Genomic DNA, 14,621 nt, shown 5'->3' with positions numbered 1-14,621 from the left:
AGGATAATGGTACCCCTCTGGTCCAGGTGTAGACCATCCCGTTTGTAGAGGTCCCACTGACCCCAGAATGAGCCCCAATTATCCAGAAATCTGAAACCCTCCCTCCTGCACCATCCCTGTAACCACGTGTTCAACTCCTCTCTTTCTCTATTCCTCGTCTCGCTATCACGTGGCACGGGTAACAACCCAGAGATAATAACTCTGTTTGTCCTAGATCTAAGTTTCCACCCTAGCTCCCCGAATTCCTGCCTTACATCCCTATCCCTTTTCCTACCTATGTGGACCACGACTTGGGGCTGCTCCCCCTCCCCCTTAAGGATCCCGAAAACACGATCCGAGACATCACGCACCCTGGCACCTGGAAGGCAACACACCAACCGCGAGTCTCTCTCGTTCCCACCGAATCTCCTATCTATCCCCCTAATGATGGAGTCTCCAATGACTAATGCTCTACTCCTCTCCCCCCTTCCCTTCTGAGCAACAGGAACAGACTCTGTGCCAGAGACCTGCACCCCATGGCTTACCCCTGGTAAGTCCCCCCCCCCCCCAAACAGTATCCAAAGCGGTATACTGTGCAGAGTGGCAGGCCCCAGAGGTGGCCCATGCACTCCTGCCGAAAAATTAATTATTGCGGTGTGGGCGACATAAACAAGGCTGTTTTTGATGTCTATCGCTCGCTGCCCCAAGAAGGCATTGGTAGACCTTCTCCTTGACCACAGCTGGCCACAGTCCGATGGTGATGCCACCATGGTGTCAGATGGGGAAAATGCTGGCATAGTGGACTGTGACACTGGAGTAGCGGTCCAGAGGCCCAGGCGAACGCCCTGGAGACAAGGCTTCAAATCCCACCACGGCAGCTGGAGGAATTTTGAATTCAATTAATTAATTTATTTATTTTGTTTTATTGAAACAAAATCCACAATTGAAAGCTATTCTCAGGAATGGAGACCAGGAAACCATCATTGATTGTAACAAAAATCCATCTGGTTCACTAATGTCCTTTAGGGAAGGAAATTCGGCAGACTTATCTGGTCTGGCCTACATGTGACTCTGGACCCACAGCAATGTGCTTGATTCTTCACTGCTCTCGAGGACAATTAGGGAAGAGCAACAAATGTCGGCCTTGCCAGCGATGTCCACATCCCGTAAAGGAATAATAAAAGGTCATGTCTTGATGCTCATGGTAATTTTTTCTTTATAAATTTATTTCTTTTCAATTAAGGGGCAATTTAGCGTGGCCAATCCACCTAGCCTGCACATCTTTGGGTTGTGGGGGCGAAACCCACGCAAACACGGGGAGAACGTGCAAACTCCGCACGGACAGTGACCCAGAGCCGGGATCGAACCTGGGACCTCGGCGCCATGAGGCAGCAATGCTAACCACTGTGCCACCGTGCTATGCAGATGGTAATTTGCCTTCCAAGCTGACCTGGAAATCTGCGCGGGTATTTTGCGGAGTTGAGGATGGTGGCTTACTCATCTTATCCCATTGTCTCTGAAGTCGAGTATTTGAGACAAGTGAGACACAACTTGGGACGTCCCACGGGAAATTATCCGGATTTAGCCACTGGCCAATTTTGTGCCTTATATCTGCCACACTGCCCAGCTAACAGTAATTGATACGATCGCCTGATGCCCACCAGCTTCTGTGTTGAGACGGCCCAAGGACCTTTTATTTATTTATTTTTAAATTTAGAGTGCCCAATTCATTTTTTCCAATTAAGGGGCAATTTAGCGTGGCCAATCCACCTACCCTGCACATCTTTGGGTTGTGGGGGCAAAACCCACGCAAACACGGAAGAATGTGCAAACTCCACACGGACAGAACCGGGATCGAACCTGGGACCTCGGCGCCGTGACCAAGGACCTTTTATAGCCACCAGAGAAAGAGGGCATTTGTTCTGCTACCCCCCCCCCCCCCACCCACCCTCTGGGATAGATTCTAATCCAGCTCCCAGAGGTTAAAGGTCAGCCAGTCCCTCAAACTGGGTGCTGGGCCTAATAGCGAGCAGAAGGTCCATTATCGGATTAGCCGGCTTCATGACGCAGTTGCCGTGGAAACTGAGACCCAGCTAATGAGATAGGCTGATAAAAACAGACTGGGCTGGGAATGTGGCAGGAGGAATCCAGCGTCAAAATAAACTGGGAAAGTGAGCGATGTGGCAGCCTCGCCACAATCGCGGGCAACTGTGACAAGGGTTTAAATCAGTGACAAGGCCGGTGATGAGGGCGGCGCAATGGAGCCGCTCCAGACGGCCGGTAAAATATAAACTCTCTCTCTCTCTCTCAAAGCAGAAAGCTGCTCCGAGAGCTCCTTTGTTTTAATTGGCTGTCCAGGCGAGCAGGAAAATGTGAAGAATGTGGCCTGGAGGCTCCCACACATCAAACAGCTCGGGTGAGGGAGTCAAAGAGGTAGAAACATTCGCACACTCAGAGCCGGTTCTCCAACTAACTCATTGCCTGCCACCATTGAAGCGACATCGCCGCGGTGTACCAGCGCTGTGCCACTTGGAGCAGATCCACTCACTCCGAACTTCCCCGCCCCCGGCCCCGAACCTCCCCAATCCTCGTCCTTGTAGATGGGGACCACGGCCCGAGCACAGTTGAGTCACAAGAATGGATTAGCTATTTAGGGCTGGGATGAGGAGAGATCCCTTCACTCAATTAGTCCGGAATTCTCTCGCCCGAGGACTGCGGATAAGTTATTGAATCTATTCAAGGTCGAGAACGATAGATGTTTGGATATTCGGGGATTAATGGATATAGGGTGCTGAGAGGTGGATTATCTTTCCCTCTTTGGGCGGCACGGTAGCACAGTGGTTGGCACTGTTGCTTCACCACGCCAGGGTCCCAGGTTCAATTCCCGGCTTGGGTCACTGTCTGTGCGGAGCCTGCACGTTCTCCCCGTGTCTCTCCTTTTAATAAATTTAGAGTATCCAGATATATTTTTTGCCAATTAAGGGGCAATTTAGCGTGGCCGATCCACCTAACATACACATCTTTGAATTGTGGGGGTGAGACCCACGCAGGCACGGGGAGAATGTGCAAACTCCACATGGACAGTGACCCAGAGCCGGGATCGAACCTGGGAACTGGGCGCTGTGAGGCAGCAGTGCTAACCACTGCGCCGACCATTCGCCCCGTGTCTGCATAGGTTCCCTCCGAGTGCTCCGGTTTCCTCCCGGAAAGACGGGCTGTCAGGTAATTTGTACATTCCGAATTCTCCCTCCGTGTACCCGCAAAGGCGCCGGAATGTGGTGACTAGGGGCTTTTCACAGTAACTTCATTGCCGTGGTAATGTAAGCCTGCTTGTGACAATAAAGATTATTATTATTATTAGGATGTGGGCTTCTCAGGTTAGGCCGGCATTTATTGCCCATCCCTAATTTCGGTGGTGCTGAGCTGCCTTCTTGAGCCACTGCAGTCCACGTGGTGTGGGTATACCGACAATGTTATAGGGAGGGAGTTCCAGGACTCTGGCCCAGTGACAGTGAAGGAACAGCAATATAATGGGCTGGTTTAGCACAGTGGGCTAATTTGCTAGCTTGCAATATAGAACAATGCCAGCAGCAGCGGGTTCAATTCCCGTACCGGCCTCCCCGAACAGGCGCCGGAATATGGCGACTAGGGGCTTTTCACAGTAACTTCATTGAAGCCTACTTGTGACAATAAGTGATTATTATTATTGTTCTATTTTTCCATTTCAGGATGTTGAGTGGTTTGGAGGGGAACTTCCAGGTGGTGGTGTTCCCACGCACCTGCTACGCTTATCCTTAATCTAGGTGGCGGAGGTCACTGGTTTTGAAGATGCTGTCAGAGGGACGAGTTGCTGCAATGCATCTTGGAGAACGGTACACACGGCTACCACTGTACATCGGTGGCGGAGGGAATGAGTGTTCAGGATGGGGGTTGGGGTGCCAATTACGTGGGCTGCTTCGTCCTGGGTGCGGATGAGCTTCTTGAATGTCGCTGGAATTGCACAACATCAGGACGATCAACCATAATAAGAGAGTGAATGGCGGCCTAGATTCAAGGGGCTGAATGGCCTACTCCTAACGTCTTGTGTTCTTACGTAGAGGCAGCACCACACTAGCAGGGCAGTTTGCATTAGATCCAAATTGGTTACTCTCCAATGTATCCCAGGTCCTAATACATTCTCCGTGTATGTTTTCGGGATTTGCCCATTACGGTTCACAGTCCAACAGTCCTGTAAACACGCACTACATCCTCACGCATGAATAATGAGAGTGCAGAGGGGAAAAATATGCAACACAATTAAACAGAAATACAAGTGCAACTGGAATTGGAGCAAGCACAAATAGTGTGGATACCTATGGAGCAATGGAAATCAGGGATGCATATGAGGCTGGTTTAGCACAGTGGGCTAAACAGCTGGCTTGTAATACAGAGCAAGGCCAGCAGTGCGGGTTCAATTCCCGTACCGGCCTCCCCGAACAGGCGCCGGAAAGTGGTGACTAGGGGCTTTTCACAGTAACTTCATTGAAGCCTACTTGTGACAATAAGCGATTCTTATTATTATAGAAGAGCTGGGGTGGGTGTGGACTTGGGGACATTACAGAGATAAGGGAGGGGGTGAGGGCTATGGGGGTTTGAAAACAAAGATAAGAATTTTAAAATCGGGGCACTGCTTAAGCGGGAGCCATTGCAGATGGGCGAGCACAGAGAGGTTGTACGAGTGGAGTTTGGTCCCAGTCACGGCACAAGCAGCAAAGATTTGGATGAGCTGACATTTATGGAGGATGGGGGTTGAAGTGAAGATTGGCTGGAAGACATACACCGAGAACGCGGGGGGAGGGGGGAAAGAGGGCAAATTCTCAGGATGAATGGTCGGCCATTTAGGACTGAAACGGGGAGAAATCAGTTCCCTCAGAGGACTGTGAATCTTTGGAATTCGCTAAGGGAGAGGGCAGAGCTGCCGAGGGGGAGTAAGTTCAGGTATCTGCAGGTTAGGGACTTTGCGCGAAAGGTCTGGAGGGTGTTCCCTAGGTTGCCGGGATACAGTCCAAAGACGTGCAGGTTAGGTGGATTGGCCATGATAAATTGCCCTGAGTGACCAAACAGGTGAGGTGGGGTTATTGGGTTACGGGATAGGGTGGAAGTGGGTTGGTGCAGACTCAATGGGCCGAATGGCCTCCGTCTGCACTGTATGCTCTATTGATACACCCTGCTGCAGCGACTGCTGCTTCCGGATGTGGAAGGGGAGGGAAGAATTGGGGATATATGCACGCGGTTGGGGGAGCAGGGAGGTGGGCGGGTGGTGAAGATCAAGGAGAAATGGGAAGCGGAGTTGGGAGAGGAGATCAATTGGGAGTATGGAGTGAGGCACTGCATAGGGTAAACGGGACCTCCTCTTGTGCAAGGATGAGCCTGATACAGTTTAGGGTGGTGCACAGGGTGCATATGACTCGGGTGAGAATGAGTGGGTTCTTTCAGGGGGTAGCAGACGAGTGTGAGCGGGGGGGCCAGCGAATCACGCGCACATATTCTGGGGTTGTGTAAAATTGGGAAGATTCTGGGCGGGAGTGTTCGCGGTCTTAACCAGGATAGTGGAGGAGGGAGTGGACCCGGACCCTTTAGTGCCGATATTTGGGGTTTCAGAGAAGCCGGAGCTCATGGAGAGGAGGAAGGCCGATGTCGTGGCCTTCGCCTCTCTGATTGCACGGCGACAAATTTTGCTGGAGTGGCGGTCGGCATCGCCGCCGGGGGTAGCGGCTTGGTTGGGTGACCTGTACGACTTCCTGCGGTTAGAGAGCATAAAGTGTGAGTTAAGGGGCTCAGCAGGGGGGGTTTGAGGAAAGATGGGGGATGTGTGTGACCGTGTTTGAGGAGCTGCTCGTCACAGGTTGAGAGGGAGGGGGGGGCGGGAAATCTGTACAGATTGTATAGTTAAATGTTGGGAAGTATGTTTCCCGGGGTGTTTATTTGCTGTAACCTGCTTTGATACAAGTTTGTAATAAAATACATTTTTTTTTTAAAAAAAGAATCTTTGGAATTCTCTACTGCAGAGGGCTATGGAATTTAGCTGATGAGCATATTCACGGCAGACATCTATAGAGTTTTCCGGACACAAGGGAATCACGGGATAGAGAGATAAAGCGGGCAAGTGGAGGGCGGTCATCAGCCATGACCGACTGGCAGAGAAGGCCCGGGGTGGCATATAGCCTAAATCTTTTATTTCTTACATGTTTACATCTACATACATGGGATGTACAGCCCTGAAGATGAGAGTTTGTAAACATGCTGCCTCGTCAACAACAATGGTGCATCTGGGATATATGTTATTCTCGAAGTCTGAATAAAGATTGTAGACTTCCAGTTAACACAAATACTTTATTCAGTGGGTTTGTTCTGAGCTTAACTAGATATAATAGTCAAGAGGTATGACCAGTGAAGCTCAGGTAAACTGCCTATACTGAACTGTCTCTGTCTGCTGCTGCTCACTAGCCCTGTGCTTCTGAAAGAGGCGGATCCTACCTTGGGCTGGACCCTTTATACCCGTCTCTGATGTCCTCTAGTGATGCTGTGGTTGTTACATCTGTCTGTAGTCCCTGGTGTATGTGCAGATCTATGTACAGATGACTGCAGGATACATCCAGAGCACTGGTGGGGAGCCCGTTCCTCACTGGGACGACCAGGGAGATTTTATTTGCTCTGTAATAAACAGCCCATCACTTTCCCGCGATTCTGAAAACAAATGCTGCCAACTTTCACAAGAAGTCAGATATAGATCAGGTTGGACAAGGAAAGAAGGTTCCCTTGCCAAAAAGCAAACCGGTTTGGTTTTCCCGTCGATATTATTTCCAGAGTTTCGTTTAAGAAAAACCTGTGAACTGCCAGGCCAAGTTTTCAACTCGCCCTATTAGCCTGGGCACCTGGATGGCTAGATCTGTAATGTAACCATGAGTCCACCGACAACAATTTGTATTTATATAGCGCACTTGACATCATAAAATGTGCAGAGGTGCTTCGCAGGAGTGTTACAAAACAAAATACGACCCCGAGCCACGTGAGGAATTACTAGGTCAGGTGACCAAATGTTTGGTCAATGAGGGAGGTTTTAAAAGAGGGTCTTGAAGGAGAAAGCGAGGGGTTGGAGGAGATTGGTGAGATAGGGAGGGGCCAGGCCTCTGGTGCAGCATTCCGGTGGGGGGAAAAAAAGATGATCAGCCCCAGGTGGGAATCAACCCCCACCCCCCGACCCCCCACACTGTAACATGGAAAATAGAAGCCGGAGGAGGCCATTAGGCCCTTCGAGCCTGCTCCGCCATTCATTATGGCTGATCGTCAAGTTCAGTATCCTGATTCCGCCTTCCCCCCCCCCATATCCCTTGATCTCTTTACCTCCAAGAGCTATATCTAATTCCTTCTTGAAATCACGCAATGTTTTGGCCTCAACTACTTTCTGTGGTAGCGAATTCCACAGACTCACAACTCTCTGGGTGAAGAAATCTCTCCTCACCTCAGTTCTAAAAGATTTCCCCCCTTATCCTCAAACTATGACCCCCCGAGTTCTGGACTCCCCCACCATCTGGAACATTCTTTCTGAATCTACCCTGCCGAATCCTGGTCGAACCTTTCTAAGTTTCTATGAGATGCCCTCTCACTCTTCTGAACTCTAATGAACACGATCGCACAGCTGTGTCCAAGGGTGCAAGGCAAACACGGCACGGAGATCAGGAATTCACTAGATTAAACACATGGAAGCTCCAAAAAATAAAACCAAAATCATCTGGTGCTTTCCGTCCGAGTGATGTTACTCAGCACGGAACTGAAAGAGTTTTGTGGTTTACCCTGAACATTCAGTGGAGCTAATCCAGCGAATAACTGAGCCTTAGGAAGGCCCCACAGTCACACTGCTCTGTACTGAACTTGGTCAGGAGAGTGGTAGGAGCCACTACACCCTGGGTTTAGGAAAGAGAATAACACGCAAAGGTTTCCACTCACAATCACCTGTCCGCTGGACATGGATAGACGTGGAAGTCGGGAAAGACAGGGTGGAGTAGGGAAAGACAGGAACAGGCCAGAGTGTCATAGTTAAATAGTCTACAGACACTCAGGGGCACTTGGATGAATAGCAGCCACATGGGCTTAGTTACCAGAGGGCGGGTGCCCTGGGAACCTGTGCCAACCGGTTACCTGGACACGCGCTTTCTTCACCTGTCTTGCACAAGGCCCAAAATGGTCCAGATTTGTGTGCGTGGAGGAGGGAGACAGAGACATACAGGCAGATATACAGCGGAGGGCGAGAGCGAGAACTTAGTGCAGATATATCAGAGAATGAGAGTGTCAGAGATCTACATATGAGAGAAATAGGCCAATGAATGCAGGTGAAAAAAGAGACAAAGATATAAAGATAGGTCTGGAAATACAAGAGGCAATAGCATAGAGATAGCTCTATACACACGCACACACACAAACACGCACACACACCCCTGGCAGACTGACACCAGAGAGACATTACTGATCACAATGAGAGATATCGCCCAGAGTCCACAAAGAGAAAATAATACTCACTAAACAAGTGAGATGTGAAATCTCACTTGGGGCAGCACGGTAGCATAGTGGTTAGTGCAATTGCTTCACAGCTCCAGGGTCCCAGGTTCGATTCCGGCTTGGGTCACTGTCTGTGCGGAGTCTGCACATCCTCCCCGTGTGTGCGTGGGTTTCCTCCGGGTGCTCCGGTTTCCTCCCACAGTCCAAAGATGTGCAGGTTAGGTGGATTGGCCATGCTAAATTGCCCTTAGTGTCCAAAATTGCCCTTAGTGTTGGTTGAGTGGGGTTACTGGGTTATGGGGATAGGGTGGTGTGGGCTTGGGTAGGGTGCTCTTTCCAAGAGCTGGTGCAGACTCGATGGGCCGAATGGCCTCCTTCTGCACTGTAAATTCTACGTGGGCAGCACGGTAGCACAAGTGATTAGCACTGTGGCTTCACAGCGCCAGGGTCCCAGGTTCGATTCCCCGCTGGGTCACTGTCTGTGCGGAGTTTGCACGTTCTCCCCGTGTCCGCGTGGGTTTCCTCCGGGTGCTCCGGTTTCCTCCCACAGTCCAAAGACGTGCAGGTTAGGTGGATTGGCCATGATAAATTACCCGTAGTGTCCATAAGGGTTGGGAGGGGTTATTGGGTTGCGGGGATAAGGTGGAAGTGAGGGATTAATGTGGGTCGGTGCAGACTCGATGGGCCGAATGGCCTCCTTCTGCACTGTATGTTCTATGTAATTCTATGTAATTCCCAGAACCTAGGATCAGAATTTAAAATAAATAAATTTAGAGTATCCAATTCATTTTTTTTTCCCCAACTAAGGGGTAATTTATCGTGGACAATCCATCTACCCGGCACATCTTTGAACAACGAAATGAAAATCGCTTATTGTCACAAGTAGGCTTCAAATGAAGTTACTGTGAAAAGCCCCTAGTCGCCACATTCCGGCGCCTGTTCGGGGAGGCTGGTACGGGAATTGAACTCACGCTGCTGGCCTGCCTGCCTCGGTCTGCTTTAAAAGTTGTGGGGGTGAGAATGTGCAAACTCTACACGGTCAGTGGCCCGGGGCCGGGATCGAACCTGGGTCCTCGGCGCCGTGAGGCAGCAGTGCTAACCACATGGGTGCTGTAACTGTACCAACTCTCATCATTTTTGCAAAACAGGAAGATGGCTCATAAAGATGATTTCACAAAATGTGGAGGAACCGGTCTCTTCCACCATTAATTTCTGGAAACTTTCAGTCAACTCGCAGATAGAGCAAACCTTTTCAAGAGATTTCCTCGAAATTGGAAGTTGAGGTTTGGAACTCGTAAACTCCAGAGTCCACCCTCCCATCAACTTCCATTGTTGCGCTGTGCTGGCAGAGGCTGTGCATGGAGGACAATTATTGCACACCGGGACCATACCAAATCCCGACAATCCCATCAGTCACTGTACACTTAATTCTTCAAATTTGATTGGTTTTTAGGGCAGCACGGTCGCACAGTGGTTAGCACAACGGCTTCACACCGCCAGGGTCCCAGGTTCGATTCCCGGCTTGGGTCACTGTCGGTGCGGACTCTGCACGTTCTCCCACAGTCCAAAAGATGTGCAGGGGTCGGTGGATTGGCTGTGCAGACTCGATGGGCCGAATGGCCTCCTTCTGCACTGTGTAAATTCTGTGATTGTGATTCTGCGATTCTACCACTCAAAAGTGCTTCAGTCGCACAGCAAGTGAATTCTCTATACAATCAGTTACAAATTAAGAAGACTGCCAATTTGTAGCAACAAATCAATGAAGCATAATTAACAATGGGAGCTAAAATTTAAAGTGGATTGTCTGGACAGTTAAGTTCTATTTCTCCTTTTAATTTTCTTCCCATATTTCTCACTCCCTCTGCAGAAGGCACTGGTCAGAGTGAACAATTCCACAGGTAGTGGTAAAGCTCCCCAACCTCACTCCATTCTTTATCTGTAAATGTGCCTATTCGATGATGCAGGCATCAATGCCAAGCCTACTTTTAGACTCATCTAACGTCCAAACGAATACCCATAATATACCACAGCAATGAGAGGTCATATGTGGCACTCTTCCTGATCTGTCCATTCAACATTGACTAGGCACCCAACCTTGGGATCCTCACTAGTTGCTATGGTTACTTTGTCCAGTTCTGGTCACCACACTTTAGGAAGGAGGCGAGGATTCTTGAGAGGGGGCAGAGGAGATTAATCAGACTGGTTCAAGGGATGAGGAATTTTAGAATCTCCATGGTTAGGTTGGAGAAGCTGGGGTCATTCTCCTTGGGGCAAAGGAGATTGAGGGGAGATTTGATAGAAGTGTACATGATTAAGACAGGCTTAAGGCAGCACGATGGCGCAGTGGTTAGCACTGCTGCCACACTGCACTGAGGACCCGGGTTCGATCCCAGCTCCGGGTCACTTGCTGTGAGGAGTTTGCACATTCTCCCCGTGTCTGCGTGGGTCTCACCCCCACAACCCAAAAGATGTGCAGGTTAGGTGGATTGGCCACGCTAAATTGCCCCTTAATTGGAAAAAAAAACATAATTGGGTACTCTAAATTAAGACAGGTATAGACAAAGGTGACAAAGATAAGCGGTTCCCAGTAGCTGAGGGTACAATGACTAGTGGGCCCAGATTTATGCTTCTGGGCAAGGGATACAGGGGGATGTGAGCTTTGTAGGGGTAATAATGACCACAAACCTACAAGTGGGATGGAAGTGGAGACATATTTTTCAAAAGGAAATCAATTAAGTACTTTCAGGACTAGGGAGATAGAACAGGAGGTACTGGACTGACTAGAATTCTCTCCAGAGAGCCGGCATGGACTTGATGGGCCGAATAGACATCTCTGATCAAGACTAGGACTCTTTTACCAGGTAGATGCAGCAGACTGCTCCGAACGATTGGCCATTCGGTTTGACTGCACATCGATTTAGAACGAGAGTTAGAACAGAAAAGCTTCAATACACAGAGTTGTGAGGCTGTGTAATCCTCTTCCAGGGTCAGGGATCGAGCAGAAACTGTGTTAATATTCACCATTATTATATTGGTAAGTGGATGAAGAAACAAGTGTCGACGGGAATGGAAGAGGGTTAGATGCCGAGGTTTACTCATTTAGGGATAGGGAGGGGGGGGGCGGGGGGGAGAGAGAGAGAGAGAGAGAGAGAGAGAGGGACGGAAGAGAGGGAGAGGGAGAGAAAAGCCAAGAATAGAATAGATAGAATAGCCAAGGACCAGAGGGGGGGGGGGGGGGGAGAGAGGGGGGGGAGAGGACAGGGGGGGGGAGAGGAGAGGGGGGGGGGGGAAGAGGAGAGGGGGGGGGAGAGGAGAGGGGGGGGGAGAGGAGAGGGGGGGGAAGAGGAGAGGGGGGGGAAGAGGAGAGGGGGGGGAAGAGGAGAGGGGGGGGAGAGGAGAGGAGAGGGGGGGGAGAGGAGAGGAGAGGGGGGGGAGAGGAGAGGAGAGGGGGGGAGAGGAGAGGGGGGGGAGAGGAGAGGGGGGGGAGAGGAGAGGGGGGGGGGAGAGGAGAGGGGGGGGAGAGGAGAGGGGGTAGAGGAGAGGGGGGGAGAGAGGAGAGGGGGGGGGAGAGGAGAGGGGGGGAGAGGAGAGGGGGGAGAGGAGAGGGGGAGAGGAGAGGGGGAGAGGAGAGGGGGGGAGAGGAGAGGGGGAGAGGAGAGGGGGGGAGAGGAGAGGGGGGGGGCGGGAGAGAGGGGGGGCGGGGGAGAGGAGAGGGGGGGGCGGGAGAGAGGGGGGGCGGGAGAGAGGGCGAGAGGGGGGGAGGGAGAGGGCGGGAGAGAGGGCGAGAGGGGGGGAGGGAGAGAGCGGGGGAGGGAGAGAGAGGGGGAGGGAGAGAGAGGGGGAGGGAGAGAGAGAGGGGGAGGGAGAGAGAGAGGGGGGAGGAGAGAGAGAGGGGAGGGAGAGAGAGAGGGGGGAGGGGAGAAAGAGGGGGAGGGAGAGAGAGAGGGGGAGGGAGAGAGAGAGGGGGAGGGAGAGAGAGAGGGGGAGGGAGAGAGAGAGGGGGAGGGAGAGAGAGGGGGAGGGAGAGGGAGGGGGGAGGGAGAGGGAGGGGGAGGGAGGGGGAGGGGGAGGGAGGGGGAGGGGGAGGGAGGGGGAGGGAGAGAGAGGGGGAGGGGGAGGGAGGGGGAGGGAGGGGGAGGGGGGAGGGAGGGGGAGGGAGAGAGAGGGGGAGGGAGAGAGAGGGGGAGGGAGAGAGAGGGGGGAGGGAGAGAGAGGGGGAGGGGGAGGGAGAGAGAGGGGGAGGGAGAGAGAGGGGGAGGGGAGAGAGAGGGGGAGGGAGAGAGAGGGGGAGGGAGAGAGAGGGGGAGGGAGAGAGAGGGGGAGGGAGAGAGAGGGGGGAGGGAGAGAGAGGGGGAGGGAGAGAGGGGGAGGGAGAGAGGGGGAGGAGAGAGGGGGGAGGGAGAGAGAGAAAAGGGGGGGAAAGGGAGAAAAGGGGGTAGAGGGAGGGAGAGAGAGGGAGAGAGAGAGGGGAGAGGGAGAGAGGGGGGGAGAAGAGGGGTAAGAGGGGGGGAGAAGAGGGTAAGGGGGGGGGAAGAGGGTGAGCGTGATGGGGGAGGGGGGTAGAAGTGGAGGGGGGAGAAGGAGAGAGAGAGGGGGAGAGAGAAAAGGGGGCAAAGGGAGCGAGAGATAGAGAGAGAGAGAGAGAGAGAGAGAGAGAGAGAGAGGGGGGGGGGGGGAGAGGAAGGGGGGGGGAGGAGAGAGAGAGGGGGGGAGAGGAGGGATGGAGAGAGACGGAGGGGGGAGAAGGAGCGAGAGAGTGGGAGAGGTAGTGGGGGGGGAGAGAGGGGGAAGAGAGGGAGAAGGAGAGAGAGAGAGAGAGAGAGAGAGAGACATGTAGCCACTAATCCATCAACCCGGTGTTATACAGCCCAGAGCGTTCTCCAGATCACAAGCCAAATGTAGGAACGTCCGTAACACAAATGTCTCCAATTGGTTGCTGGGCATTTTTTCACAGTTCATTTGAAATTAATTTTTGAAGTCGATCCTTGTAACGAAATCCCAACGGCAAGCATTGCTTTAGACGCTTAGTACAGGGAAGCCTCTTATTCAACACTTTGGGCAGTTTATGTATCCAGTTCCCGGGTGTGAAAGGACAGTGTTCAAAACCTCTCCATCATCCAAATCCTCTTTTTCACATTTAATTTCCTGGATCTCTGGGCGAATGCACCGAAGGACAAGTTGAAATCCAGGCCACGATGTACTGGAGCCAATGCTGGAGGCTCAAATCAAACCAGCTAGAAATGGTAACAATGCAATGAAGCACAGCTCCAGAAATGGCAACGTGTCAGTGGAGGATTACTGGGGGTGCCCCAGATCCGCTCATACACATCAAAGTCAAGTTTGAAAGGCTCATCAACCCATTTTGTCACCAAATGTTATGCTCTCAGAACGACTTAAATTCATCGATGCTAATACCGTCGCTATGGTTACCACGCTACTGCTCCACTTCGAGCCAGGCTCAGCAGTAAAAGAATTGGTTTCGGTATCAGCAGATCTGAAAGAAATGGCCTCCATCGTAGCCGCTCGGCAACCAGTGAACATATCAGGCCTGTGCACCTCAAGGAAAGACCAGAGTTCATCCAAATAAAGTAGGCCCAAAACTCCAGGTGTCACTGCCATTTAACCACTGCGAATCCAGAGCCTGAAACCGGACCTCCCAAAACACTTCACTGAAACATTAAAATTCAATCCTGAGCCACACAGGATAGGTGAGATGCATGGGTTTTAAGACACATCTTAAAATTGGAAAGAGGACTACCACAGGGGAGAGGTTTTGGCAGGGGATTCCAGACTTTGGGGCTTTCGCCAAAGGGGCGAAGAAACCCCGGGTGCTCAACAGGCCAAAACTGGAGGAGAACAGGCACCTCCGAATCTTGTAGGGCTGGATGAGGTTACAGAAATAGGGAGTGGTGACGGCTTTAAAACTAAGAATGAGTATTTTATCACTCCAGGCTTTGCCAGAGCTGGAGCCAATGGAGATCAGCACGCCCCGGGCATGGAGTGCGTGTTTAGACACGGGCAGCGGCGTTTTGGATGACCTCTGGTTTGTGGAGGGCGGTCGGCCAGGAGAGCATTGATGACTCTTCGTCAAAGCTGTGTGTAACATA

The 14,621-nt window shown here is 51.7% G+C and overlaps 1 protein-coding gene across 4 annotated transcripts in view; it reads right to left on the bottom strand.

Annotated features, from left to right (window-relative positions):
• cuedc1b (CUE domain containing 1b) overlaps positions 1 to 14,621 on the bottom strand; it is a 403,376-nt gene that overhangs the window by 160,023 nt on the left and 228,732 nt on the right. The window lies entirely within an intron of this gene.

The sequence above is a fragment of the Scyliorhinus torazame genome, chromosome 12 (assembly GCF_047496885.1).
Source record: "Scyliorhinus torazame isolate Kashiwa2021f chromosome 12, sScyTor2.1, whole genome shotgun sequence".
Lineage (NCBI taxonomy): Eukaryota > Metazoa > Chordata > Chondrichthyes > Carcharhiniformes > Scyliorhinidae > Scyliorhinus > Scyliorhinus torazame.
This window is presented reverse-complemented; position numbering and strand designations above follow the sequence as displayed.